The following is a 7,717-nucleotide window of genomic DNA, read 5'->3' on the forward strand; positions in this document are numbered from 1 at the left end:
TTAGCCATCTTTCCAAAGCGTTACTGCACTATCACCGCCCACCATTGAACCACAGGGAGACAGAGTCAGAGTTTTTACACAGTACAAACTTTTAGACACAAAAGTTTAACAAAATACTTTAACACTTGTGTGTCTCCTACATAACGTGTTCTCTCTGAGTAAAGTCAGCTGAAAGGTTGCCCTGACAACCTGGACAGTGGAATGTTCCAGCAACAACAAGTGCTTGCTTAGTCTCTTGCTGTGCTTTTAGTTATTACTTTTGGAAATAAGGTAAGTTAAGAGGCCTGTATTTCTGCCCACGCCAGGGGAAATTCACATTGTTACAGCAGCTTATGTAGCAATAAACATAGTAATAATATTTATAATTCATTACAATTACAAATAGTCTTGGTTGGCAGATCAGTTTTTGTAATGATTCCATACATAAATCAATTTTATGCACAGTAGAGAGAAAAATAATAAATACATTTATCTTATGTCATTCATCCCATCTGCTGTTAGACTTTACAACATTAGCATCACTGGCTGATGTTAGCATAAACTGGACTAATATCATATCACCCCAAACCATAATAATCTGCACAGACATTCTTGCACTGCTACATATTTTGCACTTTTTAAACTCATTTTTTCAGACCACTTTATATTGTATTGCAGTGTGTCAATACTGTAGTATTTCATCCTCACTTCTCAACCCTGCACATATTGTAAATATTATTACTACAATTTTTATTTTATTTCAGTGTTATGTTTATTGCTGCTGTAACAATGTAAATTTCCCCTGGTATGGGGAGAAATGAAGGCCTTATCTTATCTTACAAGGGTTAGTTTTCCGCTCTTTTCACAAGCCTTCTGCTGGTGGGCAGCTGTAGGTTTGTCCACTGATCGCAAGGTTGGTGGTTTGATCCACATGCTGAAGTGTCCTTGGTCAAGACACTGAACCCTAAGCTGACATGAAGGCATCTTGCTTGGAAGTTTTGTGGCCACTCATGTGTGAATGGGTAAATGAGAAGCACATTAATAAAGAGCTCTGAGTACCACTAAGGTAGAAATGTGCTCTACAAGTGCAGCCCATTTACCATTTATTCTGCTCACAGTCACTGTTGCTCTCGATTACAGTGAATAAGAGATTGTGAGTACAATTACGCTGCCTTTCTCTGTCGTTAGTGAGAAATAAGTAACTTTCTGTTTGTCACAGTGGAATATGTTACTGAGGCATGATGCAGTATAACTATGTGCTGCAGCTGCACATGCTGATCCTGACAGATGAAATGAGATACGCAAGTCAATGTCTACATCTGAGGTGCAGCAAAAGCAGCAGTTAACTCAAAATGCTCATATTTAAAAAAAACAACAACATGCAAATATTGTCAAATACAGAGTGCTGCTTGTGTATAATGTAGGAGACAACAACAGGCTTTGACATTTTGTTCTTTCTAAAGTCTCAAGATTAATAATGCTGAGTTAAACCGTCCTTGGAGGCTTTGGTCTAATCTCCTCCATGAGCATTGATGCACGATGCATGAAAGTCTCTAGCATTCTGGAGACATGTTCATTTGGGATTAGAGATGGATTTCTTAAAGACAGGCTGCAACATCATACAATTCAGCTCAGGAATCTTTACCAACATCTAACAATTTGTAACAATAAAGCAAATCTAAAGCTGAATGACTTGGGAACAAAATTGTAATTATGAATTTGTTTAATTTTTTAAAAGATGTGATGGAGCATTACCACATGATGCCATCAAAAAGCGCAGCTGTCAGACAAGTAGGACAACATGAATTTTTTAAGCCAAAGACATGGGAATTTAAACCCTGAGTCGGCTGGAGCTAATTTCTTAGTTTCTATTTCTGACTTTGATTTGATTTGAACTGCTCATCCTGAAACAGATCTGTGAAAAACTTAATGGCAGATTTTTGGGGGAGCAACGTGGATCTCAGGATGGCAGTCAGTCGACTGTTTTGGTCCAGATGGACATACACTATATTGACAAAGTTATCAAGACACCCCTCGAAATAATTGAATTGAAGTGTCCAATTCACTTTCATGGCAACAGGTATATAAAGTCAAGCACCTAGGCATGTAGGCTGCTTTTACAAACATTTGTTAAAGAATTGGTCACTATCAGGAGCTCAATCAATTCAAGCGTGGTACCATGATTTGTTTCCACCTGAGCAATAAGTCCATTTGTGAAATTTCCCCGATACTAAATATTCCACTGTCAACTGTTAGTGGTATTCTAACAAAGTGGAAGCATCTGGGAAAAACCGTAACTCAGCCATGAAGTGGTAGGACACGTAAAATCACAGAGCGGGGTCAGCGGATGCTGAGGCACACAGTGTGCACACATCAACTTTCTGCAGAGTCAATCGCTACAGACCTCCAAACTTTGTGTGACCTTCAGATGAGCTCAAGAGCAGCGTAAAGAGCTTCATGGAATGTGTTTCCATGGCTGAGCAGCAGCATCCAAGCCAGACATCACCAAGTGCAATGCATTGGATGCAGTGGCATGAAGCACAAAGCCACTGGACTCTAGAGCAGTAAGATGTCTTCTCTGGAGTGACCAATCAAGCTTCTCTATCTGGCAATCTGAAGAAGTCTGGGTTTGGTGGTTTTCAGGAGAACTGTACTTGCCTGACTGCACTTTGTCAAATGTAAAGTTTGGTGGAGGGGGGATCATGGTGTGGAGTTGTTCTTCAGGAGCTGGGCTTGGCCCCTTAGTTACAGTGAAAGGAACTGTTAATGATTCAGCATGCCAAGACATTTTGGGCAATTTCATGCTCCCAACTTTGTTGGAACAGTTTGGGGATGTCGTCTTACTGTTCCAACATGACTGTGCACCAGTGCACAAAGTAAGTCAATAAAGACATGGATGACAGGATGACAGAGTCTGGTGTAGAAGTTACTAACTGCTCTACACAGAAGTCTGACCTCAGCCCGAAAGAGGACCTTTAGGATGAATTAGAGCGGAGACTGAGAGCCAGGCCTTCTGGTCCAACATCAGTGTGTGACCTCTAAAATGCGCTTCTGGAAGAATGGTCAAAAATTCCCATAAACCCACTTTGTACAAAGCCTTCTCTGAAGAGTCGAGGCTGCTATAGCTGCAAAGGGTGGACCATCTCCATAGTAAACCCTACAGATGGAGAGTGGGATGCCATTAAAGTTCATGTGTGTGTAAAGGCAGACATCCAAATACTTTGTCATAGAATGTATCTCAAATCAAGTACTTTAGAGGGGCTGGTTGGACTGTGTGGGCTCAGGAATTTTTTGCAGTTTTCTGTGAATATATTGACCTAATGCTTAGCTTACAAATACAACTTATCTTTGTACAATGCATATTATAACCCCAAATTTAATCAAATCTTTTGAAAGGTGTTCTAGTGACAATTTAATTTTGGTATTTTTGGAGCTTTCTTTCCGATTAAGCACATTTGTGACCCTCAAACAGTCCTTGATGTAATTTGATTTTGTGATGCTCATGAAAGGACGTGGTGTTTATTATACCAGACTTTCTCTTGACCTTATTGGTGAACGTGTTGGCAAAAGTGTGCATCCCTTTATCCAGTAAGTCAATAGAAAATTCTCTTAATTTTTTTCTGAAAAGAAATTGTATCCCCATCTGTCATATTTTGCTACTGAAACAGACTTGTGAAAACAATCTGCTCTGCTAAGAAAAGGTCTGATGCCTCTCAGGTATTTTTGTGTGAGTGTTACTAACAAAGTTTCAGAAACTTCTCTAAACAACAAGGCAACCTATTTCTCAAGTTATGGCACTTAAAACATTGCTTCAAAGATTGACGCAAAAAAGATGATGCAAAAATCGACCGCCTTTAAGGATTTTTAACTTGAAAAGTTCCACGTAGCACCTGTGACCAAAACTTTTTACATGTTGTACATAATAGTTTGCACAAAAAAAACAAAAAAAGACAGTTTTTTAAACTGTGTTAGAATAACTCACAGCAGAAACAATTGTGTTTACAGGTTGGTCTTTGTTGCTTATTTCAGAGTTCATGACAGCCGCACACAAATTTTTCTGCAGCTCGCCTGTTTAGATTGTGTAAAGATGTGAAGCTATGCATAATTAACTGTCTTTATCTAAATAAGGTACTCGATGTTCCAGAGATGTTTGCATGGCTCACGTCAGCTCCACTCTCACCCCATCTTTTTGTCTGTCTTTTAAACTGACCAGCAGTTATAGAGTCTAGTCTGACTCACCGGAAGCAGCTGCAGGTATAGTTCTACTATATTTGGCTGCATTTCCTGACCCCTGTCTTCCTATAGAGCCCTGCTGGCTGCACTAATGTGGTTGTACTTCCCCTGAAGAACTGAGAAAAGGTAATTTAAAAAAAAAAGCTCTTTTAAAAGAACTGCACTTGACAGCCAGAGAACATGCCAGACATTACTACTCTGTTCTGTCTCTAATGGAAGACCATGAGATGAAGTGAAAATGTGGATAATATAGTTGGTCTAAGAGCTGTCTATGAATCCGTAAATGTCATCCTGGATTGCACTGTTAACACAGGGCCACAGTCACAGAGGAATCGCATATTAACAAAGGATGATGGAAAGAAGTGCGCTCTGCTTTCACCCTTACTTGGACCTCTTCTGATTGTGCGAGCAATGACTCGTACCTGCATCTATCTCTGCAATGATGGAACACATAATTGGCCAAAAATTAGTCTGGAAATATTGCTGTAGCATGCTAATTTTACAGATTTGGTGCGTTTAACCTTTTGGTAGTTTTCTGTGTGCTGCCGTGCTTCCTCTCACTCCTTTTCCCTCTTGTAATTCAAGTCACATCGATAGCACATCAACACGACCACGCACTAACTGACAGCCTGCAAGTCCTGCAACTTCAGTTTGACCAGTCAAACAGTGGTGTCTAATTAAGTGTGGAATTCACTTCATCTCGCTGTTGCCACCTGTACTGTGTTGCTATGCAGCGGAATTCAAATTTCATTCTTCTAAAGATATTTTTTCTGTTTTTGTTGTCTGCAAATTTGAATATATATCTTAAATGCCACTTTTTTTCCAAATGACCTTCTGAGCTGGACATTAATATTTTATCATTCTGAAATTGACAGACAAATTCAAATAATATACAAATTAACGGCGGCAGGCGTACTTTGACGCTGGCTATGATAAGATTTAAGAAGCTCCAACATTTGTGATATCAACGATACTTAATATGCTGTCATCACCGTACAGCCAAAGAGTGGCTGTTAGGATGTATATGAGCAGCTGTATATGCTTGCATTTGTGCTAAATCATAAATGATAAATTATGAAGCAATGTTATAATTGTATCCCTTCTGAAACATGTACAGTATAATGTAAAATGAATATCAATGCAAGAGTAGACAGACAGCAGCACAACTTGATGCTGTGTACATCCAGCATTAGATTTGCATCAACAAAGCACTCTTAGTGAAAAACAGAATGTCTGAGTGCTGAGTGCTTTCCAGACTCTTCCTTCAATCTTTTTAATCCATTAAGAGTTTTCTGGTGCTGTTTTTGCAGACCTTTTTTTTCCTCTTTAGTTCCATTTTTGGATGGATCAGCTGCTACTACACATCTTGGGACTCGGGCTCTTAAACCTCCGACCAAGTTCGTAACTTTGGAGTGGTAATAGATTTGGATTTGACTTTTAACAGCCATATCAAAGCTGTCAGCAAAGCAGCTTTTTACCAACTCAAAAACATCAAGAGAATTAAAAGTTTTCTCCCAGAAAGACCAAGAGAAACGCATCCATGCGTTTATCTCTAGTAGACTGGATTACTGCAATGGTATTTTAACAGAACTTCCAAAAGAGCATTAAACAGCTTCAGCTCGTCCAGAATGCTGCTGCAAGAGTTTTAACCAGGACAAAGAGATCTGAACACATCACACCACTAAAATCTAAAATACAGTTATATGTTTCTTTTTCTTTCTTTCTTTCTTTCTTTTTTTTTTTTTTACCTCATTTGGATCAGCTGGCCTTGACTATGCATATTTTATCCATTATCTCATTATGTTCCCTTTGGTTACCAATTGTAGATTTTGTTAATTTTTAAGACATTTCCTACGAATTTGCCACAAATCATTTGTAGTCATTTACTTTTTACGGCAAGCCTCCTCCACTTTAAAAAAAATCTATCAGAATTCTGATTCTGATTCTCCAGTATTGTGTAGTTTCATCAATATGTAAGAGAAGAGTGTTCGCAGTTGCAAACACACCGAGGATAAATTAAGTTTTGCCCGTCAAGAAAAGAGAGATTCATAAATACAACCGAAAATACAGTGCTTCATTATTCATGGAATATCTGCCAGTCATCACGCACAATCCATAAAGAACACAATGTGTAGCTTCTGCTTTCTCATTAGAGGCTCTCTGAAGGCACAAGAAGTGCAGAATAATTAGCACTTCACATGAAGCTATTACAAGACAAAGAAGCAGCAAGCAGAAGACAAAGATATTGTCTTGGAAATTGTGCCTGTCAGCTCACAGTGTGTATGCGAGTGTTGAATTAAAGCACATGCATAAGTTAAACGTGCATTCTATACATGGCCCATAGAACACAATTATTGCATTTCACTTGCAATATCTGTTAAACCAGGGCAGTTTTTCTGATGCTGCATCAAGCCGCTGGTTGTGGCCACGTTGTGTCTTAGTACATGTTGTTCTCCATGACCAGTTTGAATCGCAAGCACCTTTAACCACTCAGCTAGACATTATAAAGGAGCACCAGGCAGAGAGAAAATGGGTCTCCAAGTGGATGACAATCTATAGTGCTTTTCTATGTTCAATGCAAGGGACTGAGAGATTTCTGAAGGGTTTTATTTAGTCTTGCATAGACAAACCTTATGACACAGGAAATTGCATTTGTCTGTATTTCTAAATACAATCGTCAGGATGAAGCTAAAACAGAAGAGCAAGGTTACCTTACTGCAAGATCTAATTCGGGAAAATATGTAATTTGTATTCCTGGAGGTTGTTGTTGCTCTTTCTGATAGCGAAAGGATCTGAGAGTGGCAAAGCACATACAGTGGTGGTAAAAAGTTTTCTGACACCCCATGTTTTTGTGAAATGTTGCATCGAGAATCACTCTTAGGTCTTCAAGTGAAATTTCTTTTAGTACAGTCACAGCCAAAATACTAACCAAATCATAAAAAGCCATTCAAAACTTCAAATTGATTGGTTCCATAAAAATACATAAGAAATTTTGAGTATTGGATCATTTTGGTACCAGTGATCCGCTAATGAAGGTCGTGCTTTTTTTTATAAAAGACACAATTTTTGCTGCCATGCTTTGTGTCTATATAAGGCCAGCACATTTGAAAGTTCTTCAGAGAAAAAATGGTTAAAACATGGAACTAAATGAAGGAAACACACCTGAAGATACAGATTATGAACCAGAAAATGTACAGCTGGTCCCAGATAGTCAGGAGGTGTAGATGCTGCGCTTCAGCAGTTGGATACGCTCTGCAGAAACACAGACGAACCAACAGCTTGGAAGACAAACCAAGATCTGGGCATCCAAGGTTTTCTTCAGCAAGAAATGACCACATCCTGATCCACATGTGCAGGGAAAACCACCGAATGACATCAAAGGAGCTTCAGCAGCAGTAGTCAAACCAAACAGGTGCCCATTGTTCCACCAGCACTGTACGTGCCCGACTTTTAGATCATGGCTTCAGGTCCTACAAGGCTGTCAAGATGATTGAAGGCAGGAGAC

Source organism: Acanthochromis polyacanthus, chromosome 3 (assembly GCF_021347895.1).
Source record: "Acanthochromis polyacanthus isolate Apoly-LR-REF ecotype Palm Island chromosome 3, KAUST_Apoly_ChrSc, whole genome shotgun sequence".
NCBI lineage: Eukaryota > Metazoa > Chordata > Actinopteri > Pomacentridae > Acanthochromis > Acanthochromis polyacanthus.